A 23,699-nucleotide genomic window follows, 5' to 3' on the forward strand; every position below is an offset into this window, starting at 1 on the left:
TTAAGCAAATTGATTGGTGCTTGCGTTAAAAAATGTTAATTCTGCCAGTTGTTAACTGCTGTCTATTGTTTCGTCTTAACGACAGACATGATGTTTGGAATATATTAGCTTTATTTAAGCATTTTTATAATGTACAATATGGTAATAGTAGATGACTGTTATTATTGAGTCATGCGTATAATTGGAATCTTAGGAGATAAAACGTTTCATTCTATTTTTAAGCCATTTAAAAGTTTCCAATTACTATAAGTGCTGAAGTACGTTTCAAACAGTTCAAATGGGGCATATCATGGTAAACAATAAAAATAGAGGCTCGAAAGGGTTAAGCCTTTGAAACCATTACCACTCGTGGCTGTTTGGTCTACTCATGGCACACTTCATGAACAATACAGCTGTGATGATATATCTAATAGATGTCATTGGTATCGCTATTTTAATTGCACACCTTAAACTCTTAATACCAAAAATATTTTCAAGTCTACAGATCTAAATATTACCATATAGAAGAAAACTTTCAATACTTCAGTTATTCCTTGTCTAATCTAGAAAGACCGAACGAAAAAAATCTGCACGACGTACACGACGAAAAAAAATCTACAAAAGATTAAGAGTTGCGGAAAGAGCGAAATAAGTAACTCATTATGCTTGGCATAAAATGGAGAGATAAAGTAAAATGCTCAGTACTTAGATGAAAAAAAACGCAAGTCGCAGATGCTACACTAGGTTATACCTAAGGCTATAGAAGAAGAGAGTTGTCCCCTCTGTAATATCCTGAGAGATTGGATTTAGATCCAATTTTGACTCTAAGACAGTAATATGAAAGCCTAAGTTTCGGGCTCTTCTATAATTTTTTTAAATGCACCTAATATGAATCTTATCCTAGAATTTTTAGCATTTCCTTGCAATTCCTAAATCAAGGAACAATCTACTTACAATTCTAATTCAAAAGAAATTTACATCTCTTGACAATTATGTGGTCAAAAAAAGTGCTAACTTGAATTTATATTTTAAAAAGATTGAAGTCTAAATGGTGTTTTGCAGAAAATGTTTATATAATTTGTCTCTAGAGAGCTCTCAACTTCACTAACAGTGACTTATTTCAATAAATACATATGGAAATGGCGTACCTAACAATAATTTGTCTTAACCTAAAAGCTGTGCAAGTCTGAACTGTGAACATTGTGGTGTGTAACGTGATGGTTTGATCAGATTTTGTTGTAATAATCAGTTAATATGAAAAGAAATGCATTCTTTCTCTTAAAAGTGTTCTATGTTTCTAATAGTTGTCAAAATAATAGTAAATGGAAATTGAGTGATACAGTTCTGTTTATTCCACTACAAATTAAGGATAAAAATACTCGTTGGATTCTATTAATACATAATTTTCATGATGAAGAATGGCAACAATTCCTTAACATGCTTCTATTTACCTTTCACTTGATGAAAGATTTTCCATTTTCTATCAGCAAACCAGGAACATCTGGGTTAATCAGCTAGTTATCACAAGTCACTATCACTTATTTCACATACACCTGCAATTAGAAGATAACTGATTTAATACAAGGAAACAATTTTAAAGGTAAATTTTTAACAAATCTTGAGTTTAAGGCAGGAATTAAATTGTATTTTAACCATTTAAACAGTGAAGTGGAAAATAGGTTATATTGACTACAGAAACGGTAATCTTTGATTTATCCATCATGATATGCTTGTTTCCTTATAATATATATTCTAGCTACCACAAGCGTCACAGTGTTTGCCATAGAATGTAGGCGTGTGATGAGTGTATCTCTTCTGCATGACCAAAGTGTAAATTATGTTAATATTGGGGATGTACAAGTAATGAGTGTGTTAGGCCAGTTCTCCTTCGGGGAAGAAGTGGATGATCCCTCTTTAGTGGATGAAAGCACTTGCCATCTACTTAGATGGGCTCTCTTAAGAAATTGTTGCACTGGGGTCAATTGGCCCCTTGTAAACGTTTGAAATCTTTTAAAATCACCAACTTTCTCAAATATTGTAGGTTCTTCAGATTCCAGAACCCATTCAGAAGAATTATTTCTAAAAAAAAATGAACCACTCAAAAGTAAAACATGAAATAAGAAAATGTTTTTGCATCTAGTAATGTTACGCTTGGCCTGAACAAAACTTGAAATTCGAGCAAGGCCTGTAAATGATTCTTTGATATTACAGACATTATTATTTTCCATTATTCTAACTCTATTCCCAAAAATTTGCCTTGGGCTAGAAGTAAGTACAAATCAAATTTAACTAAACAAGCATGTCTTGATGGATAAAAATCTCATATTATTTAGTATTAATAGATATGCAGTAATGATAGTACTATTTGCTATCAGTATAGACTGATCATTTAATATAAAATCTTACAAAGTAAGGTAGTCTTCTTTAAAAAGAGTATTAAAACTTGTTAATTGCGTTTCTTTTCTCTTAAAGATTTCATCAGTGCTTTTTTAATTTTTATTTCTCCTGATCAAGTGAAGCGATTAGTGAATTTAAGCATCTTTGAAGAAGAAAATGGAAAATTTTTAAAAATACCTGAGACTTATACAATGGATTTTGGGTTACTGAAATGAGTTGCATAAATTATAGAATTCATTAGGAGATAAAATTTTGAAGATCTACAGTCCATTGACAGAAAAAGAAATTATAAATATCAATATCTGGTAAGTGAATTTAAATAATTTGATATTCTAAATTACTTATTTTTAAATTCTTAATGTTAAAAGCACAATTTTTAAAACAAAAAAGTTAATAAATTCTTTTCTTTTTAAACAATTTAACCAAATGAAATTATTTTGTAAAATTATTTCATTTGAAATTGTTTCATTTTTCAGAATAAATGTATTCAGAAGTATTCTTAAACTTCCAAAAAAAAAGTAAAAATCTAACAAAATATTACTTCAAATTTAAGTAATATCACCAAATCATTGCAAGGCACATATTAAAAGTATTTAAAGTAGGTTTAATTTCATTTAAATCTAAATAGTATCTTGATCAGCCATCTTGATTTTTTTTAAATCTTGAAAAAGCCCACAGAAGTTACCTTAATCCATTCAAAATTTTCTCAAATCTAGACCCCCTAATTACTAAAATAAATAAGTAATAAAAGTATAAGATAAGTTTTTACCTGATTTTAAACCAAATCTCATACTAAATTAAGATATAATTTGCCATATTATCTCATTAAACTCTTGCTATAATTCCAAGGCCCACTGATTTTTTTCAATTATTACATTTACTACAAATAAAACTTATGATTTAAAGTAATTAATATTTGTTTCTTACCGTTTATTGTTTCCTTTTCAAGATACACAATCAAGAATACTTTATCTTAAATTTAAATATAAAGAAAGATTATTTAAATTAAAATCACTAACACAAATGAGCTTAAGTGGACGACGTCACGACTTGGACTTGGCATGAAAAGCAGTGGTAAAGTAGGAAGTGGCAGTGATTAATTTTTTTTTAAATTAATTTTAATTGAATTATTTATTCAAATAATTTTATTTATTGTTTCAAAATATATTTAGTAAGATTTATCTTGTTTTAAATGTAAAAAAACATTTAATTTAACTATAATTATATGCAATGTTATGCCACACTAATCTTATGACATCATTTACCCTGTTAGATAGAGCGTCCAAGATCAGATTGAATTGAGGACGCCATTACTTTTTTGTGATCTTTTATGATGAGGTGATGCTTTTTTTGTTTTTATAGATTATTTCTTGTGTTTGCAGAGTCTTTTAAAGTGAAAGAAAATTATTATTAGTTCGTGTAAAATAAAAGAACAATTACAAGTCGATTGTCTGACAAAATTTCTTAGTGCAATGCATTTCAATAAGAATGCAAATTCGTGGAGGCATAATTCATTTGAAGGAACCAGCCATTTCTTATAAGGTATATTGTAACATTTATTTATTTTTTTTTCGATTTCAGATGGCTTTTTGAATGTTTTATTGTTTATTTTTGATGAAATTGTTGTTTTTGATGTTAATCATTAATGAATTAACATTGATTAGTGGACTAGATTAGCCTCATTAGTGGTATTACATATTACATTGAAACCTTATTGCTGAATAAGTATTAGTGATAGATTAGCCTCATATTACACTTGAAAATTTTTCTACAAATTAAGCATTATAATAAATTGTAATTCGCAGATAATTTGTCATTTGTCTATACTTGTTAGCAGTATAGTAAATTTTATGAAGATCTTAATTCTATGTAAATTACTGGGAAGATTTTATTTCTAATAATAGATGGTTTGATGGTCTTGATTGATTTTTCAGTTTGGTTGCCGAGCTAATCAGTTGTCTACTTATGAAAATATTCAATTCTTATTAGCTTCTTAAGGTTCATAGTAAGTAATTTACACAGTATGTTTAAGTAAAAATAATAGAAAAATTGAAGACTATTCTATCTGCAAATTTTACTCGTTGGAATTTCAGAATGGCTGGATAGGTTTTTTATCCTTAATTTTAATTTTTTTAACAATAAATATAATCCCTAGTCCTGAATACAGAAACTGGCTCCAGATCAGGACAACCTACTCAATCTTTTAAAAGCTCCAATAGTAATCTCATCAGATATTATTGCCTAGTGTAGGTTAGAGTGTGGGATCGGTCCTATTTTCTAGGCCTCAGGCTGTGCTGCAGATTTAAGAGGCTTATCGTGCCGACTTCTTGTAGTTCTATTAGGAGAAATCTTTTCATTTTTATAAGATCTTGGATTTCGTATAAATATTTTGTGCATAGTATATCATCTCTAGAACTTGATAGCCAAAATTTCTTATATTGCAAACTGTAATTGTGATTGTAATTTGCCAAAAAAAGATTGTGCTTTCTACTCGTCTTGATATAGTCTGCAAAGAGGTTAGGACACTCCACTCTCTGTGGGTCGCCCTGTGGAAGATGGATCTCTTGAATTAAATTGGCTTTAAGGTCTCTTTTTTCAAAACTATCTATAACCACTCATTCCTGTCCTGGATTCTCAATTTGCCATGTCTTTATTTCACACAGGGAAAGTTCAGCTTCTATATCAGCCAGCCATCACGATCGCTAGGTGCTTAAATTGTTGAAAAGTTTTTAGAAGCAAGAAGTTACGCTTCTTTCTCCTAAACTTTCTGAACGTAGAATGCTCTCTACTAAAATAGGCGAAAAGGCTTACAATAAGTCGGCCGGCACGTGTCAAGATCCACTGGAAAACCATATCCCACTAATGGGGATATCACAGAGTAATTGGATGGACTTGTACGTCGCTTGCTAGCACTAAATAATTTTCTGGCCATCTGTTACTATTCCATTCATAAGTTCAGGAATTGTGAAGTTTTCCCTCTCTGTTCATTACCAGTATATTTCTAGTCAGTTTAGATTTACAATTTAGCTGCAATTTAGAAAAAACGTTTGCAGATGAACATCTTACCTTTTTATATATTTTGTCCTTCAAGTTGAGCTTTTTATCTTATGTTTTACTGCCAGGTACTTGAAGGAGACAATTTAGCTACTGAAAAAAAGTTTGCAGATGATCATCTTACCTTTTTATGTACCTTGTCCTTCAAGTACACTCTAAAGTTGAGCTTTTTATCTTATGTTTTACTCCCAGGTACTTGAAGGAGACAATTTAGCTACTGAAAAAAAGTTTGCTTGCAGATGATCATCTTACCTTTTTATGAACCTTTTCCTTCAAGTACACTCTTAAGTTGAGCTTTTTATCTTATGTTTTACTCCCACGTACTTGAAGGAGACAATTTAGGTACTGAAAAAAAGTTTGCAGATGATCATCTTACCTTTTTATCTACCTTGTCCTTCAAGTACACTCTTAAGTTGAGCTTTTTATCTTATGTTTTACTCCCACGTACTTGAAGGAGACAATTTAGCTACTGAAAAAAAGTTTGCAGATGATCATCTTACCTTTTTATCTACCTTGTCCTTCAAGTACACTCTTAAGTTGAGCTTTTTATCTTATGTTTTACTCCCAGGTACTTGAAGGAGACAGTTTAGCTACGGAAAAAAAGTTTGCAGATGATCATCTTACCTTTTTATCTACCTTGTCCTTCAAGTACACTCTTAAGTTGAGCTTTTTATCTTGTGTTTTACTCCCAGTTACTTGAAGGAGACAGTTTAGCTACGGAAAAAAAGTTTGCAGATGATCATCTTACCTTTTTATGAACCTTTTCCTTCAAGTACACTCTTAAGTTGAGCTTTTTATCTTATGTTTTACTCCCACGTACTTGAAGGAGACAATTTAGCTACTGAAAAAAAGTTTGCAGATGATCATCTTACCTTTTTATCTACCTTGTCCTTCAAGTACACTCTTAAGTTGAGCTTTTTATCTTATGTTTTACTCCCACGTACTTGAAGGAGACAATTTAGCTACTGAAAAAAAGTTTGCAGATGATCATCTTACCTTTTTATCTACCTTGTCCTTCAAGTACACTCTTAAGTTGAGCTTTTTATCTTATGTTTTACTCCCAGGTACTTGAAGGAGACAGTTTAGCTACGGAAAAAAAGTTTGCAGATGATCATCTTACCTTTTTATCTACCTTGTCCTTCAAGTACACTCTTAAGTTGAGCTTTTTATCTTGTGTTTTACTCCCAGTTACTTGAAGGAGACAGTTTAGCTACGGAAAAAAAGTTTGCAGATGATCATCTTACCTTTTTATGAACCTTTTCCTTCAAGTACACTCTTAAGTTGAGCTTTTTATCTTATGTTTTACTCCCACGTACTTGAAGGAGACAATTTAGCTACTGAAAAAAAGTTTGCAGATGATCATCTTACCTTTTTATCTACCTTGTCCTTCAAGTACACTCTTAAGTTGAGCTTTTTATCTTATGTTTTACTCCCACGTACTTGAAGACAGGTACTTGAAGGAGACAGTTTAGCTACGGAAAAAAGTTTGCAGATGATCATCTTACCTTTTTATGTACCTTGTCCTTCAAGTACACTCTAAAGTTGAGCTTTTTATCTTATGTTTTACTCCCAGGTACTTGAAGGAGACAATTTAGCTACTGAAAAAAAGTTTGCTTGCAGATGATCATCTTACCTTTTTATGAACCTTGTCCTTCAAGTACACTCTTAAGTTGAGCTTTTTATCTTATGTTTTACTCCCACGTACTTGAAGGAGACAATTTAGCTACTGAAAAAAAGTTTGCAGATGATCATCTTACCTTTTTATCTACCTTGTCCTTCAAGTACACTCTTAAGTTGAGCTTTTTATCTTATGTTTTACTCCCAGGTACTTGAAGGAGACAGTTTAGCTACGGAAAAAAAGTTGGCAGATGATCATCTTACCTTTTTATCTACCTTGTCCTTCAAGTACACTCTTAAGTTGAGCTTTTTATCTTGTGTTTTACTCCCAGTTACTTGAAGGAGACAGTTTAGCTACGGAAAAAAAGTTTGCAGATGATCATCTTACCTTTTTATGAACCTTTTCCTTCAAGTACACTCTTAAGTTGAGCTTTTTATCTTATGTTTTACTCCCACGTACTTGAAGGAGACAATTTAGCTACTGAAAAAAAGTTTGCAGATGATCATCTTACCTTTTTATCTACCTTGTCCTTCAAGTACACTCTTAAGTTGAGCTTTTTATCTTATGTTTTACTCCCAGGTACTTGAAGGAGACAGTTTAGCTACGGAAAAAAGTTTGCAGATGATCATCTTACCTTTTTAACTACCTTGTCCTTCAAGTACACTCTTAAGTTGAGCTTTTTATCTTATGTTTTACTCCCATGTACTTGAAGGAGACAATTTAGCTACTGAAAAAAAGTTTGCAGATGATCATCTTACCTTTTTATCTACCTTGTCCTTCAAGTACACTCTTAAGTTGAGCTTTTTATCTTGTGTTTTACTCCCAGTTACTTGAAGGAGACAGTTTAGCTACGGAAAAAAAGTTTGCAGATGATCATCTTACCTTTTTATGAACCTTTTCCTTCAAGTACACTCTTAAGTTGAGCTTTTTATCTTATGTTTTACTCCCACGTACTTGAAGGAGACAATTTAGCTACTGAAAAAAAGTTTGCAGATGATCATCTTACCTTTTTATCTACCTTGTCCTTCAAGTACACTCTTAAGTTGAGCTTTTTATCTTATGTTTTACTCCCAGGTACTTGAAGGAGACAGTTTAGCTACGGAAAAAAAGTTTGCAGATGATCATCTTACCTTTTTAACTACCTTGTCCTTCAAGTACACTCTTAAGTTGAGCTTTTTATCTTGTGTTTTACTCCCAGTTACTTGAAGGAGACAGTTTAGCTACGGAAAAAAAGTTTGCAGATGATGATCTTACCTTTTTATGAACCTTTTCCTTCAAGTACACTCTTAAGTTGAGCTTTTTATCTTATGTTTTACTCCCACGTACTTGAAGGAGACAATTTAGCTACTGAAAAAAAGTTTGCAGATGATCATCTTACCTTTTTATCTACCTTGTCCTTCAAGTACACTCTTAAGTTGAGCTTTTTATCTTATGTTTTACTCCCAGGTACTTGAAGGAGACAGTTTAGCTACGGAAAAAAGTTTGCAGATGATCATCTTACCTTTTTATCTACCTTGTTCTTCAAGTACACTCTTAAGTTGAGCTTTTTATCTTGTGTTTTACTCCCAGTTACTTGAAGGAGACAGTTTAGCTACGGAAAAAAAGTTTGCAGATGATCATCTTACCTTTTTATGAACCTTTTCCTTCAAGTACACTCTTAAGTTGAGCTTTTTATCTTATGTTTTACTCCCAGGTACTTGAAGGAGACAATTTAGCTACGGAAAACAGGTTTGCAGATGATCATCTTACCTTTTTATGTACCTTGTCCTTCAAGTACACCCTAAAGTTGAGCTTTTTATCTTATGTTTTATACCCAGCATTGCTTGATACTTTCTTTCGCCTGCAATCCTTTCTGGCCAGGGTATTGTAAATACAATCGCTTCAGTTTTATACTAGTTCATTCACTTATTAACCTTGAAGGACTTTAATTTATAATCTGGTATTCCAAGCCTTTTTTTTAAAAAAAAAAACAAAATGAAATTTAATTGATACAATTTCACATAAATTAACCTTTATCTCTTGTCACTTGTGTAATACTTTATTTTTATGAAGCATAAATTTAAATCAAACAATTTTAGTAAAGCTGGCCATGGTAAAAAGAGTTATGTCACAACTTTTTTTTTATAAATTCTGTGTTCTTATTTTATAATTTATTACTTTCTTGTGCTACACTTATGGTGGATTACTATTTTATTACAATTTTAAAAATATTGATTTTTTTTAACAATTATTTTATAATTTTATGATGTTATGTATATTTTCCTTGTTTCTTATGATTTCGGGTTTTTAACTTATTTTTATTTTTGAAGAGAAAGATGTTCGAAGTGTTCTGAAAGTAATGTTCTTCTTGGTGCTCCATGCTTCAAGTACATCAAGTGCCAGAGCAGGTGCTTCTGGAAATTGATAACAGAATTTATAAATGATTAAAGATTCGTGTGTAGAGCGCAGACTCACAATGTGCAAGACAAAAAAAAAAAAAAAATTGAATTTAACTAAAGCAGAGACAGATTAATATAAAAAATTATGTTGGAAAGTAATTGAAAAATTAAATTATACTTTATAACGTATAAAACTAGAAGGTTCTGGTGGATGTTTAAATGTTAATAAAAAACTGGGAATTGTTGGGAGATACCAGAGAAGAGATGGAAATTTTTTTAACTGTAATTCAACATTTAGAGCCTAGAAAAATGCTATTGTAGGTCGATGTTTATGATGTCTTTTGAGTTCTTAAAGTTGAAAGAATTTTCCAAATTGATGGCTGTGCTGTTAGATTTCCTGTTAATTAATGCCTAGCTCGGGGTTGTAAGTCTGTTTCTTGGAGGTTTTTTTATTTTCTCTTATCCTTTTGTAAGTGAAAGTATTGTTATCGTGTTGATTTATAATTCTTAAGTTTTAGCCAAGATTATTTGTTTTGAGGAACCCCTTAAGTGCGAATTTTTGTTTTTTTGTTTTATAAGAATTGGTCTATCATTAGTCCTGTTTCTTCTCACAACGTTTCGAGCTTCTCCGAGAGACCATCTTCAGTCTACAATTCAAATCTTCTGCATAATATATTGCAGATACAATCAAATGGATGGATTATGTCTGGAAATAATATCTTTAAGGTTTCTTTTCTTCAATTCAATGGCGCAACAGAACCATATACTCGTATAATCTACCTTAGGCCTGCTCAATACCTGGTTCTGTCAACGTTTCGCTTCTCACAACGTTTCGAGCTTCTCCGAGAGACCATCTTCAGTCTCCAATTCAAATCTTTTGCATCATCTATTGCAGTTACAATCAAATGGATGGATTATGTCTGGAAATAATATCTTTAAGGATACTTTTCTGCAATTCAGTGGCGCAACAGAACCATATGTATCTACCATAGGCCTGCTCAATACCTTGTTCTGTCTTGGGCTTGCGCTTTATTTACTTTTATTTCCTCTCCCCCTGCACGCTGTACTTCCATCTATACTGGGGAAGGAAGGGCCTCTTGGTCTCTCTCTTATCTCCGGTTCTAAATCATTCTTCATCATCTTAAAACATTGAAGTTGTTGCAGGATAAGTTTAACAATGTTGCCATTGAAAATAAGTTAACACTCACCTCCCTCAAATGCGACATACAGGACACTTATTTTCTTTTCACCGCTTACGTCATACTCTTTTGGCTGGCTAAATGTACTTCAGTACTTTCAAGCTCAAATTAGTTGACTTTGTTTTTATAGACATTTGATGCAATTTCGATTTTTTTTTTTTCAATACTTTTTCTTTTATCACCTGTTGTGACATTATTACCGATTACCTGATTCGATTCTGTCGAGAAACTCTGTTACTAGTTATAACTTTCGAGGATGGACCTCAGAGGAATTCCTGTGAGTATCCTCAACTGATTTCTTTTATTTTACTTGGATATCAAAACTGGTGACTGAGGTTTCGAAGTATTAAGACTTTTTATTTTTTTATCATTGTCTTTATTTATTTTTTTTAAGAACATTAAAAGCACTTAAAAATCTTATATGTTTTGTGTGCGCTCGCTCGTGTTTTTTAAAACTTCATTTAAATTGAAGTATTATGGTGCTGATGACATTAATGGAAGCACCACAAAAAAGTTTTAATCGGCTGAAATCATTTCTTTTTTTTTTAATTTAAAATTAAGTAAAAAATACCCGTTTTAAAGTAGTGTTTTTTTTTTTTTAATTCTTTGAAATGGAATCGGTGAAACTGTCTTAAAATAAATAAGTAAAAGACTAAAGTAAGAAATGCGATAATTCGTTATCTTTTTGAGCAAGTGGTTACTCCATTAGTGTGCCGGGATAGATTTACCACCCTGCGCTTGAATCTATCTCCTTTTTATTGTGGCTATCATTTCGTAACCAGAACGGCCAAAGAGAAGAGGGGGAAAAAACAAGAAAAGATAACTTTTTTAAAGAATTTCTAGTCTAAACTTGAAAGAAGAAGAAGAAAAAAAAGCATTCTTGCGTGCGTTAAGAATTAAGAAGTCATGGGGACATTGAAGAGCAACGGCGGACAAAGAGTGTGTGTTTTAAGATCGCCACTGCCTCTCTTGATTGTATACTATTGTCCGTTCATCGATGAATTAACGCCGTAGCAGCATCCGCAAATCTCCATCAAGATTTAAAACAAACAATTTTTTTATTTGCACTTAAATATACAGCAGACTATAAACTGCTCCCGGATAAGACTATTTTAGATTAAAAAATATCTTTTATATTTACTTTGTTCTTCTTTTTTTTTCTGGAGCCATTTTTATTTATTTTATTGATCACGATGTTGGTGGCCGTGCATGTCATTGGAAGTCCGATTTGCCAATTCACTGTCTTAAGAGTAGGCGCGACAGTATTAAGACCAGACTTAAGATTATAAGTCCTTTATTTAAGTGAATGAGCTTTATCTTACATTTAAGACTTATCACTTCTTTTTTTTCTGTTTTGTTTTAATTTTAAATTAACCAAACATTTCTCTATCCAAAAATGATAGATAATTGCATGAACTTGCTTCGTTTTACCTTTAATACTCCTCCATTCTGGTTATTTTAATTTAAAATTGTAAGAATTGTCAAGGATCTTGTAGATTTCTCTTAAGGTTCGTACAACTGGAAATGAACATTAACCTCTATGTGTCAAAAAAATGTTATCTCTTGACTTATAAAGGTTCTATTTGATCTTGACTTGATTACTAATCAACTAAGTAACTCTTAATCTTGTAGACTTCCCTTAAGATGATTTTGGGAATAATCAGGATTAAGATGATTTTGGGAATAATGAGGAACTTCAATATTCCCAAAAACATCAATTTACAACGGTCGAAAACCAAAACTATCATTTCCCTTAAGGTTTGTACAACCGGAAATGAACATTAACCTCTATATGTCAAAAAAATGTTATCTCTTAACTTATTCTTCTTATAAAGGATTTTGACTATAATATTAATCAACTTAGTAACTCTTAAAAATCAAAAATAATTTGGACATTATTAACCCTGAACTTACCCCACAGTCGTTCACACCATCCCAGGTGTGTTTTGTTGGGTCTACAAATGCCAATTGGTCTTCATTGCAGTTAACATGATATCTAAAAGAGCCCATAAGATTGCCTTTACTTAAAACTTCCATTTATGGTACCTACCATGGACTTGCAGTATATCTGAATAACTAATTCCCTGATCTAGCCAAAATTGAGGATAGAGTGGATGGAATTATGTTGCAGAAATTCCGAGAATGGACTATAAATATAAATCTAAAGATTTCTTTGCCAGCAAAATGTAAAACCGAGAGGAATAGCCTGTTTATTTAAGAGTATTTTCTTAAAAAATTGATTTTAAGAGTGGGCATCCCCTTACGTCTCAGTTTTAAGCTAGAAAACACTCGAAAGAATTTTATTTAGAATTAATGTGAGCGTTCACTCTAGATTCTATAATGTTCTTCTACGTCTAATGCACTGCCATATCTATTAGATCCGATTTAAGATTCCAATAACTTCGTGTCCGGGCCAAATATCTCAACCACAATACCAAGTATATACATTTCGTGTCCATCTTCTTGTGGCCCCTTTATGGAATTCGTGACTTTATCATATTTACCTATTTACAATCTCTTGTTTCGTTTTATTTTAGTTCTTTTATTTTTTTTAAAAAAAAAAGAGAACTTTGAATATTAAATTGATCTTCCGAATTCAGTGTTAGTGAAACACTGAATGAGAACAAGTGATTTTTGTCATTCAGTCTGAGGTTATTTCCTCTCTCGCTTTTTTTTTTAATTCTGTCCTTTGTTCACTTCTAGGGTTCAGAAGGGTTTGACTACCCACTTCAGAGGGAGTTAATTAAAGGTTCTTTTCAATTGAATACGTAATATCTTTTTTCTGGTGTGGTCTTTTCATAATAGTTTTCATGTTTTTCTTGGAAAATGGCTCCCAAGATTTTCTTTAAACCATGCCCGGTAGAACCAATAAGTTACAGAAAACATTCTGTATGACTTTTCTCCCATAGATTCAAAGATAAGCTTTCCTTTGAAGGCTGTTCATTTTATTTGTTTTAATTTTTTTTTTTTTATTTTGTTTTTAAGGCGCGTTAACATCTGGGGCAGAATCATTGGCACCCGGAGTTTTTAGTGCGCAGCCGGCCAACGGATAACAGACTAAACGCCGCTCCATGTCAGAAAATCTGTGGGCCTACAGCTTGAATCCAAAAAACCACCGAGAAATCCACCTAGCTAATCCGTTCCATCCATTATTATAACGTGAAACATTAATTTTGTGAATATCAATGTGTTGTCTTTCATTTTTTTTTTCAGGCTGTTGTGTTTAAGGTTTCATTTGAATTTGAGGCCATAAAGGAGTTAGGCTTGAAATTTTGGTTTGAAACTTCTCTTATCAGGAAATATGGTTTTATGGTAGCTGTGACGTTACGTTTCCTTCAAATAGAGTCATTATTATTAAGCTTATTATATAAGTTATCCATTTAGAAGTCGACCACACTCAGCACATACAGCACGCACGTGTAAAAAAGTATTGTAATTGTCTATAGCAGGGATGGCGAACCTTTTTGAGACGTGGGTCAAATTTTGTTCATTTTTTTTTTTTAGTACTAGCTCTTGGGTCACTAATGCCCATTTGCAAAAGAGTTAAGTTTAAAAATTCTAAACTGAATATTTTCTATACATCTTTAAAATTCAGTTGGCTTAACGGGTAAAACGGGACGAAACAAGTGCTATGGAAGTCTCTTTTTAGAAACATAACTGAACAAAACCTAACAAAAGTGTGTTTTATCTGAAGAAAAATCTAAATATGGTTATTTGCCTTGGGTTGTCGATTTTTTTAACAAACAAAATAAGAGTAAAATTATACATTTTATTTGATATTTTGTAAACACTTTTGCTTTATTTCAAATACTACGAAAAGCATTTGTCGTCATGACGTGTTTTAGAACTGTAATGATCAAACTAAAGATTATAGATGATAGCATTTAAATTACTTTTGTGTCAATGCGTGATTGGAAAAAAAAATGCAGATAGAATATAAATTATCCACACAATTAGAAAATCTAAATCAGGCCCGTGTAAACAAACAAATGGTTGCTTAGAAATTGTGGGTCAATGAAAAAGGCAGTGTCTGACCCGCGGGTCATAGGTTCGCCATCACTAGCCCTGAAGATGACCTAGTCCCTCTCAGTCGAAAGCTTGGCATTAGAGACTGAAATTGGCAATGTTCTCTATTTTCTTTCATGAATTACGTAAACTTTTGATTGTTCACATCAGTACTTTTTCCTGAAACAATTTCCTGAGACGTGTGAACTTGAAATGATAGCTTATAAACGACATGTAGCCATAATATTTTATTCACTGTTGAGGAGAAGAAGATTTTTGGACCAAAATCAAAGATATTTAAAACCAGTATAATCAGCATGGACCAGTTCCAAGTAAAAAGTCTCGGTGATCAGCCAAACCTTTCTCCTCTCTCTGATTAAAGATTATCAATTATCAGATACAATCATCCATTGGTTAATTGCCCTGTTTATTTTCAAATTTCTTCTTTTTGAAATTAGATTTCCAATAACTGATTACAGGATCGGCTAAAGGAGATTCTTCCCAGTTTAACTGCGACTCCAGAATTTATGTGAATCTCTTTTTCTCACCTTGGCAATGAAAGTATGTATTTTTCTTTTTCAGTGAATCTGGTCATGTAGTTGTGATTAGTTAAAATGTCCGAAGTTAATTATGATGTTGCAACTATCTTACTATCTTCATTATGAAAGTAGTTATTTTTTGCTTACTGGAGGGTGGGGGAAGGATCTAGCGTAAAACGTTTGCTCATGAGAATTGATTTCTGTTGCTTAAAGTTTTCTTTTTTTTTAGATTCACTGTGAATATCGATTCTGTAAGTGTCAGAAAAGAATCGATTTCACAGTCCCTGAATCTGCTACATTTGTTTGTTAGCATATGTAATAGCTCTTAGTATTAGTCTGATTTTCTGATTTATTTTTAATGAATAAATGGTAACATGGTTTGCATTATAATACTAACAAATTGCATCTGTGTTATTTATTTATTTAATTAATTAGAAAAAAGGTTATACAATAGAACAAGGCTGCAAGAACCATTCTGCTGGTAGACAGGCGAGTGGACAACATCTGGTTGCGACAGAGATTGTGGGGGGCAAGTAAGGCCCCTGTCAGATTGTGCAATCTGCAGCTGTGGCTCGAAGAGAGAGAGAGAGACTGTTCGGCACTCCCTCACTATACCTGGGTCCTCTCTGTCCCTTTTTCGGCATATCATCGGATCTTGTGATGCTGTCGCATCTTATGGATCTAGAAACGCTTCCTCTTATATCAATGGTTTCCCAATTTGTTGTATATTTTTTATTTGTCTTTCAAACAGAATTAAGAGAAGTGGTATTTTCGTGTTGCGAGGTAGTTTTCACTGGCCTCCATCCACGACACCTAATCGGTAGTTGGACGTTAAGCCCCGCCTGAAAAAATAGGCGATTACTTTACTTTTAGTGGTTAGAGTATTTTTTTAGTCGTAGTAATATTCATTTTTATAATAGTAATTATTTATTAATTTTCTGTTACAGGTGAGTTAGGCGATGTACTTAATGGTGGCTTGTTTACTATTGGCCCAAAACACATTGTAAGTTCCTGTTATATCATTTTAACTTAACATACCTATCACTGGTAAAAATGCTGCGCATGTTTTTCTCTGAAATTAGCTTTTGTGCAAGACACATAGCTCTATCCGCCTTTAACATCTGTGGGGGATAGTTTTTTTTAGAAGAAATGTAGAATAGTGCTGAGGTTGTGTTTGAATCTTTTTTAAATAATTTTAAAAATAATTTCACTCGGAGTTGTTACTTTAAATTTGGATGTTCTGTTCAAGTGAAATGTGTAACCGCAATTCTAAAAAAGTTTTGGGAAACATTCGGTTTTAAATTATTTTCTTTGTGTTGAAGGTACTTCGTGAAAACTAAAAATTTTCAAGAAATTATTTATTAAAGGTAACAAAATACTCGTAACGGCGGATCTCTCTAATTGTAGTGGTGCCCTCTCTCCACAAGAAAACAAGTTACTATTTTAGTGTCCAGCACTCTTCAGCTAGCTGAGAACTATTTATCGCTAGTTAAATAGTTAACTTGAGATCCACTTTTAATTTAAAACCGGAAGGACTATATCAACGAAATCCATCACGAGGCTTGTGATTTTAAGCAAATGATGACGATAAACTGGAGTGTGTTTTCATTGGCCTAAGGCCAGATTTGAATTAGTATTTTGGTTAAAAAACTTCCACTAAAATTAGGATATATCTGATTTTAGAGGACACTATCTTTGGGAAGGGTTTAGGGGGAATGAAACAGTTTTTATCAAGTTTTATAATTTAAGTTGCGCTCTCTGATTAAAAAAATAAGTTGCGTATTTTTTTTTTTATTTTTTTAGTTTGGTCATAACCTGGGGCCAGAATTGAGTAAAATGGAATGAAATTACCTTCGTCATGAATTTTATCGAATATCGATAAAAAATTGTGAAAGAAACAGTTTAAAATAAAAAACAGCTTTTTTTTATCTGACAAAGTAAATACAAAATGTAACTTTACCAATTTTAAGACTGAAATTAAAAGTGAACGTTTAAAAAACAAAAAAACTTTAAGGTTAGGTTTTTAGTAATGGCGGAGCTTTCATAAACGCTGCAGGCTCTAACACCAACACAAACCCTCCCAGTGCCTTCTGTATCAAAATACGATAACGTTTAATAAATAGTTGTGGTAACAATAATGGAAAAAGAATAAGGTTAGATATTGATATATATTATATATTTAGATACCACCCTATATCGATGGCTATCTGAACGGTACAAATTATCGTTAATAACATATATCGCTTTTATATTATAAGAGGCTCGATGTTGGTTGGGTATGGTAGATTTGCATGCTCGAATGTTTAACCTAGAACAATGGAAGGTTTATTTATTTATTTTTTCTTTTATTTTTTTGTAGGCGGTATTTGAGGAACACCCTAGGGCTGTTCTGGAGGTGAAAGCCCTGTATACCCCGCTCGCATCTGCAGGAGCTTCTTTATCGGAAATCATTGTTTACTTTCAAATACTCTAAGCAAAAAAAAAAAAAGGATGTGTAGCAATCTTGTCAAATTTTTGAAGATCATTACCCGGGTTCTAGTGGTTGGCACTCCTTCGCCCTAGGTAAGTGGCCAGACTCTCTAGGGTGAATCTTGGGATCGGTAGAGCTAGCTGATTGGAATGACCACCAGACTCTTTCTCCAGTTTCTTTAGGGAGGACACAATTTAACTCAAGTGGTGACCATTTAGAATCGCCTCTGGTGAACCCCTGCAAGAGTAGGAGAAGCGGCAGATTTGGATGACTGTTATGGCCCTCCCAAGTCCGAGGAAAATGCTGCTTACTCTGTGGTGGCGAGGGGAAGCCTCCAGAGGCTCCGTTTTCAATACAGTCACCCCAGTGGCATCCATTGTTTTGCTCGGGGTCGTATGGCATCTTGGATTGGGGCTAGGTAGGTACTGGAAAGAGATAAGAGCAAGGAATATCTCGCTGCTTAGTGCCGAACGCTTCCTTTTACTCCCGATGATACCTCGGCTGCAGGAGCAGTTGTCCCCGGGGGTTACCACAAGAGGTTAAAGAACAGGAATTCGCTATTCCCTCTTTTTTTTTTTCTTTTTTTAAAAAAAAACCTGAATTTGAAACCGTTTACAAACTCTTCAATCTTTAGGAAACCGAGCTCCTTTGATTTATTTTCGGTGTATTTTAGTATTTTGAATTATATGATGGATACTTATACATGTAGACCATTTTGAAACTACTAAACGCATATTTATAGTAAATTCTCGAAACCTACACGATTAAAATGCCTTTTTTTCTAACAACTAATAGTAGAAGAGGAAGTGAAAAGTTAAAACTTGGAGTTCATACTGCCTTCAGGTGATTTGGGATCTCTACCAATGAGAAGGCTAGTGCCCTTATCCTCAGGGTAAAAGTCGTACTTCGTTATAGATTTTCTCTCCTCTTCCCTTACCTATACTGGCCTAAATCCCTTTTTTGACGGTTACACTTAAAGTTTCCTTTAATAAATCACTAAATATAAAAACAAAGAAAGACATCTTTCATCTGCTAAACATAACCATTATGTTACCTTCCATTGCCCTGAATAAAAAAAAAAAAATTATATCAGCTGCCTGTACAAATTTAGAGCAAAAAGTTCACAGCTGACCCGTCGTCAAATATATTCTTTAACAGCAAACCTATCTGCTGTTCCTTATTTATTATGATTTATTGAGTCTAATTATACGATAAGACTGGAGTTATTTATTTTTTAATGTAAATTTTTGTGTGACTCCTTATCATGCCCCGCTTGCTCCCCCTTCGTATTTCTCTCCACCATGTTTTTTTTTTTTTTGTATAAGATAATAGGGTCTTTGTTAGACCAGTTCTTGGATTATGGATATTCTAGTCTGAGTCATAGTCTGATACTCAGTTCTACCGCGATTCAACTTCATATGAAGAGCTACATCACCAGCAACTTGTTGTGGCCATATAATGTGGTTCCCGGATAATTCGTGCACTTTTGGTAGAGCATCCCTCTTCAGTATAATATGTATGGAATTATATGCTATTAAAAAATTTAATTAGAATTAAAAGTATAACCAAAATTCTGAATTTTTTTGGAAAAAAAAAAAGGCTGTGCGGAAGTTACATTTGACCAGTTAAGCGCGTTCGACGTGAATACTCGTGAAAAATATAAAATTGCCATTAACTATAAAAACTCGAAATTTTAATAAAATACAATAAGAATATTATTTGGTGGGATGTTACCTTTATTTTACCAATAGAACTGCCAAGTATTTTATACGGAGGGGGTTGGTGGGAGTCAGCCAAATGGTAAGTGGTTGGTACATGTTTGGTTTCCACATTAGAGATTGGGGAAAATTACGCACACAAATAGAAGCTCTCAACCCTTGTGCAACGCCCTTATTTACCTTTTAGATAGAGGTTCAGACCTCTCAATACGAGCATGATTTCATTTTGCACAGAATTCAAAAAGCTCTTTTCTTCCTTGTGAAAGCTCTTGCTCTTCCCTAGTTAACTAGGAGGAATGCCTACCGTGAAGCGGTGCAAGATTTCGGAATGAGCACAGAATGCTCTGCTGTAATCTGTAAGCCCAAGAGAGATTGCAGAAAAAGTTGCTTGCAGTGACTATTACGACTGTTGTAAACTTTTTGGTTGTTTTGCCCTCCTGCGTTCGACGTTTATGCACACGTCATTGTCTGATTTTAATTCCGCACACTTTGGGTTTTTTTTAAAAAAACTGAATTAACTGGAACTGGTTAATTCATAGTTTTTTATGGTTTTTATTACCATTTTGGTAACTTGAAACTGCAAGTTTCAAGAAACTTTAATTACAGTTTAAGTAAACTGTAGTAAGAGAAAGCAGTGTGAGCATTCCACTTCCTTGATATACTCCTATATCCGCTTGATGCTAGTTACTTTCTCAAATGGTCATGGAATTATGGGTGAAAATATTCCGTAAAGACTCCGTTAGATTTTTAACAGACAGAATTGTATAATTAACGATAATTTTTCTTTTTTTTACATCTTTTAATTGAGCCTTTTCTATTTTTTAATGTTTTTATTTACGGGTTACCAATTTCCCGTTATACAACTCGTAGCATCACTTCCTGTTGGTGACTTCGCTCACACTTTAACCTCTTCACCTTTAATCATTATTTTAGGCAGTAACTATAATCCGATTATTAACCCACCTTATACATTATATTATATATAAAAAAAAGCATTAAAAATTAAGGATTTGTAATTTTAGCCTACGCTCTCTCGCTCTCTCTCTCACTCTCTCTCTCTCACACACACACATATCTTAAGAATTCACTAAAAAAATTAATCTTAACAAATCATGCGCTAAATTTATTTACAAATTTTTTTATATAAAATCTTTAAAGCATTGGTATTTTTTTTTAAATTTATTTGAGGCGCGTCAACATCTAAGGCTATTGGCGCCCGGAGCTTTTTTCAGTGCACTGCCGGCCTTCGGACAGTGTTCTCTTATTACAGACAAAATATTGTCCATCACCGGACAGTGAGCTGTAAGAAGCTCCTAGGAAGAGAAAATCTAAGGGTCAGCAGCTGGATTCGAACCCGGGACCTCCCCGTGGGAATCCAATACGCTAACCGCATAGCTAATCCCTTCCCTATTATTATTATTATTATTCTAATTCTAATTCTAGTAGTTTTCATGGTTCTTCTCTTTAGGACACCGCATAAAATCATAAACTGACCCTTTTTTTTTTCATTACATAAAAATGCAGATGTAACTTTTAATAGAACGAAGGGGCCGGTGTTGGTCTAGTGGTCAAGAGAGTGGCTTCGTATGTGCGAGATCCCCAGATCGAATCCCGCGTATGACTTCTTTTTATTTGTCAGAAAAAATTATTTATAGTAAAGTATGAGCTTCTGCTCCCCCGTCCACGACACCTAATTGATAGTTGGATGTTATGCCCCGCCTGAAAAAATAGGCGCAATTACTTTACTTACTCTTAATAGAACGATTCTTGACTTATGTACCTTTAGCTTACAAATAATGTTGGATTATTGTTGCTGTTGACTATTAAGTTTATTGTGTATGTGTTAGTGCCTGCTTGTATTTGTATCCACCATAATTAAAATTTAAAAAAAAAAAAAAAAATCAAAGATATAGGTCTAAAGTTGATGCTGCTATTTCAACGTCAGTTTAAAATAATATTTTTGAAGGCAAATTTCTTGATCAGGATTTAGAGAGATCACAGTAGGAGGAAATCCATGTTCCCTCGCTTCCCACCTTACCAGCTGGGGTAATAAAACTTTCCCACGGGAAATTCCTGTTTTTTGTTTTTAATGTTCGATTCAACCTTGAATTATCGATTATAGTTGTTATTTATATCATCGTAAAAGTTGATCTGTTTTCTTCGTTGGATTATATCAATAACTGTCGATGAATATTTATTATCAATAAAATTATTAGAATGTGAAAGTGACAAGCCAGAAATAAATAATAGTAAAAATAGGAAAACCTTGCATACAATTTGGGCACGGTGATTTCTGACAGAAAATACTACTTTATAAGCAAGTTTTTGAAGTACTAGAGATTTATACATAGAGATAACCACAAAGATAAAGATAATCACAGATACCTTTAGAGTTGAGACTAATTTGAGCACACTAAGGATCAAGGTAGCCCTGATTACCGATCACATAGTAGTTAGGAAATCATCTGTCCAGTTATCCAATATGTGGGTACTTTGACCGGTACATTGTCAACCAGATGGGATATTCGAGAAAGAATCATGGGGACCCCCTCCAAGTTTCGAGTTAATGTGAGCAGATTTTTGGAGATAAGGTAGGAATTAGGTTCTTGTTTGGGCTCATTTTAGGCCACAACAACTTAAAATAGTAATTCATGGCCCGGATATGCTACTTTCTTGACCGGGAGGGGGAAAAAAAGTATAAATCTTATCTCCGGCTGGATCTTATTTAATGGTTTTAAATTGATCTGATTATTACCGGTAATCATTATCGATTATCGAGTTTCTTATTCCTTGACGGCAATCAAAGAACTCGATATATCTTCATTCCAGCCCATTTAATAACGTATGTCAGCCTTGTCGTGAAGACGTAAACACCATTGAGCTATTTTGTAACATAAAACATCTTTTACTAGTAAAAAACGCCGTCTCGCTCTCTCGTTTGGCGCCAGATAGCGTTAAAGTCACTCGTGCATAACCTTTTTATTGCTCAGTTAGACGTTAAGTTTAATTGAATAATTTGCACGTTTAAATGATTCAAATCGATTATATCAACTGCACAGTGTAATCAAATAATTACGAATAGGAATTTATTAGTAACTTAGTTTTTTTTATTTTTGTTCCGTCTTTATTCTTCGATGGGTGGGAGGTAAGAGGAAATACAGTGTTCGTAGTCTAGAAAGGTGCCAGAGTTGCCCGGAAATACGTTCAGTAAAAAAAAATGTCTGGTGTTACTAAGATCGCAATATCCTCAACTTCACGCAGAAATGTATCCTTACAGGGAAGTATATCCCCAAACCTTTCTCAGGAACTGGCCTAACAGAATTTTACAGTCAATTTTTCAGTTTATACTACGCTGAGAATCATAGGGGAGCCATTCTGGAGAAGTTCCCATTGAGCGAGCACCCTTTGAGCAAGGGTCTTATCTCTGAATTTAAATCCCTCTCAAAATATAGAACTATGGCATTATCTCTGAATTTAAATCCCTCTCAAAATATAGAACAATGGCATTATCTCTGAATTTAAAACCCTCTCAAAAGATAGAACTATGGCATTATCTCTGAATTTAAAACCTTCTCAAAAGATAGAACTGTGGCATTATCTCTGAATTTAAATCCCTCTCAAAAGATAGAACTATGGCATTATCTTTGAATTTAAAACCCTCTCAAAAGATAGAACTATAGCATTATCTCTGAATTAAAAACCCTGTCAAAAGATAGAACTATGGCATTACCTCTGAATTTAAAACCCTCTCAAAAGATAGAACTATGGCATTATCTCTGAATTTAAAACCCTCTCAAAAGATAGAACTATGGCACTTTGAAGAAAAATCTTTTCCACCCATTTTCCAGTAGTAATTCTAAACGGGAATCTCCTGTGCGTGAGTCCAACATTTGGGTACTTTGGGTACGCGCATTAAACAGCCAGAAGGATATGCCCCGTACGGATGTTGTAGAGAGAGGACTGGATGTCTCTAAACCCGAGACTTGCGCTAGGAGTACCTCCCACACACGTGGTGATTAACAAGCGGCTGTAGCTATGTTTTTCCTAACTATCTCGCCCTAGGACGGTAGGTACCCCGATCAATCGAGTACCGCTCTAACTTCACGCTACTTTATAGACTTAACAAGAGTTGTCACTTCGTAATTACTTAATTTCAAACCGGTAATCTAAAAAAAAAAAGACAGAGAAATTGTAGTGCTACATAATCTATATTTGTGTTTTCTTTTATTAAATAACTAATAAATGCTTCTTGTTAAAAAAAATTGTTAGAATTTAATATTTTTTAAAAAGTAGAACACAAATTTTTAGTAGTTTAAGGGCAAAAAAAATGATCATAAACAAA

At 33.3% G+C, this 23,699-nt stretch overlaps 2 protein-coding genes across 13 annotated transcripts in view; one reads left to right on the forward strand and one right to left on the reverse strand.

The window, feature by feature from the left end:
- Positions 1–3,430, reverse strand: part of LOC141460397 (uncharacterized) — a 115,484-nt gene extending 112,054 nt beyond the window's left edge. The window contains exons 1-2 of the mRNA XM_074140364.1: positions 3,304–3,430; positions 1,431–1,532 (exon numbers count right to left, since the gene is read on the reverse strand). The gene's annotated coding sequence lies outside the window, so the exon portion shown is untranslated. The remainder of the gene's footprint in view (positions 1–1,430; positions 1,533–3,303) is intronic.
- Fbxl7 (F-box and leucine-rich repeat protein 7) overlaps positions 1–23,699 on the forward strand; it is a 162,860-nt gene that overhangs the window by 57,549 nt on the left and 81,612 nt on the right. For 4 of the 12 annotated variants that reach the window (XM_074140332.1, XM_074140326.1, XM_074140334.1 and 1 more), the window contains exons 1-3: positions 3,326–3,455; positions 3,759–3,918; positions 16,117–16,172. The exons of 2 other annotated variants lie outside the window; for them this stretch is intronic. The gene's annotated coding sequence lies outside the window, so the exon portion shown is untranslated. Of the gene's footprint in view, positions 1–954; positions 1,580–2,451; positions 2,682–3,325; positions 3,456–3,758; positions 3,919–16,116; positions 16,173–23,699 lie in introns of those variants that run through there. 6 more of the 12 variants (XM_074140337.1, XM_074140329.1, XM_074140335.1 and 3 more) reach the window with 3 other exon arrangements.

This window comes from Rhodnius prolixus, unplaced genomic scaffold (assembly GCF_049639745.1).
Source record: "Rhodnius prolixus isolate KJV_2025 unplaced genomic scaffold, Rpr scaffold_6, whole genome shotgun sequence".
Taxonomy (NCBI): Eukaryota; Metazoa; Arthropoda; class Insecta; order Hemiptera; family Reduviidae; genus Rhodnius; species Rhodnius prolixus.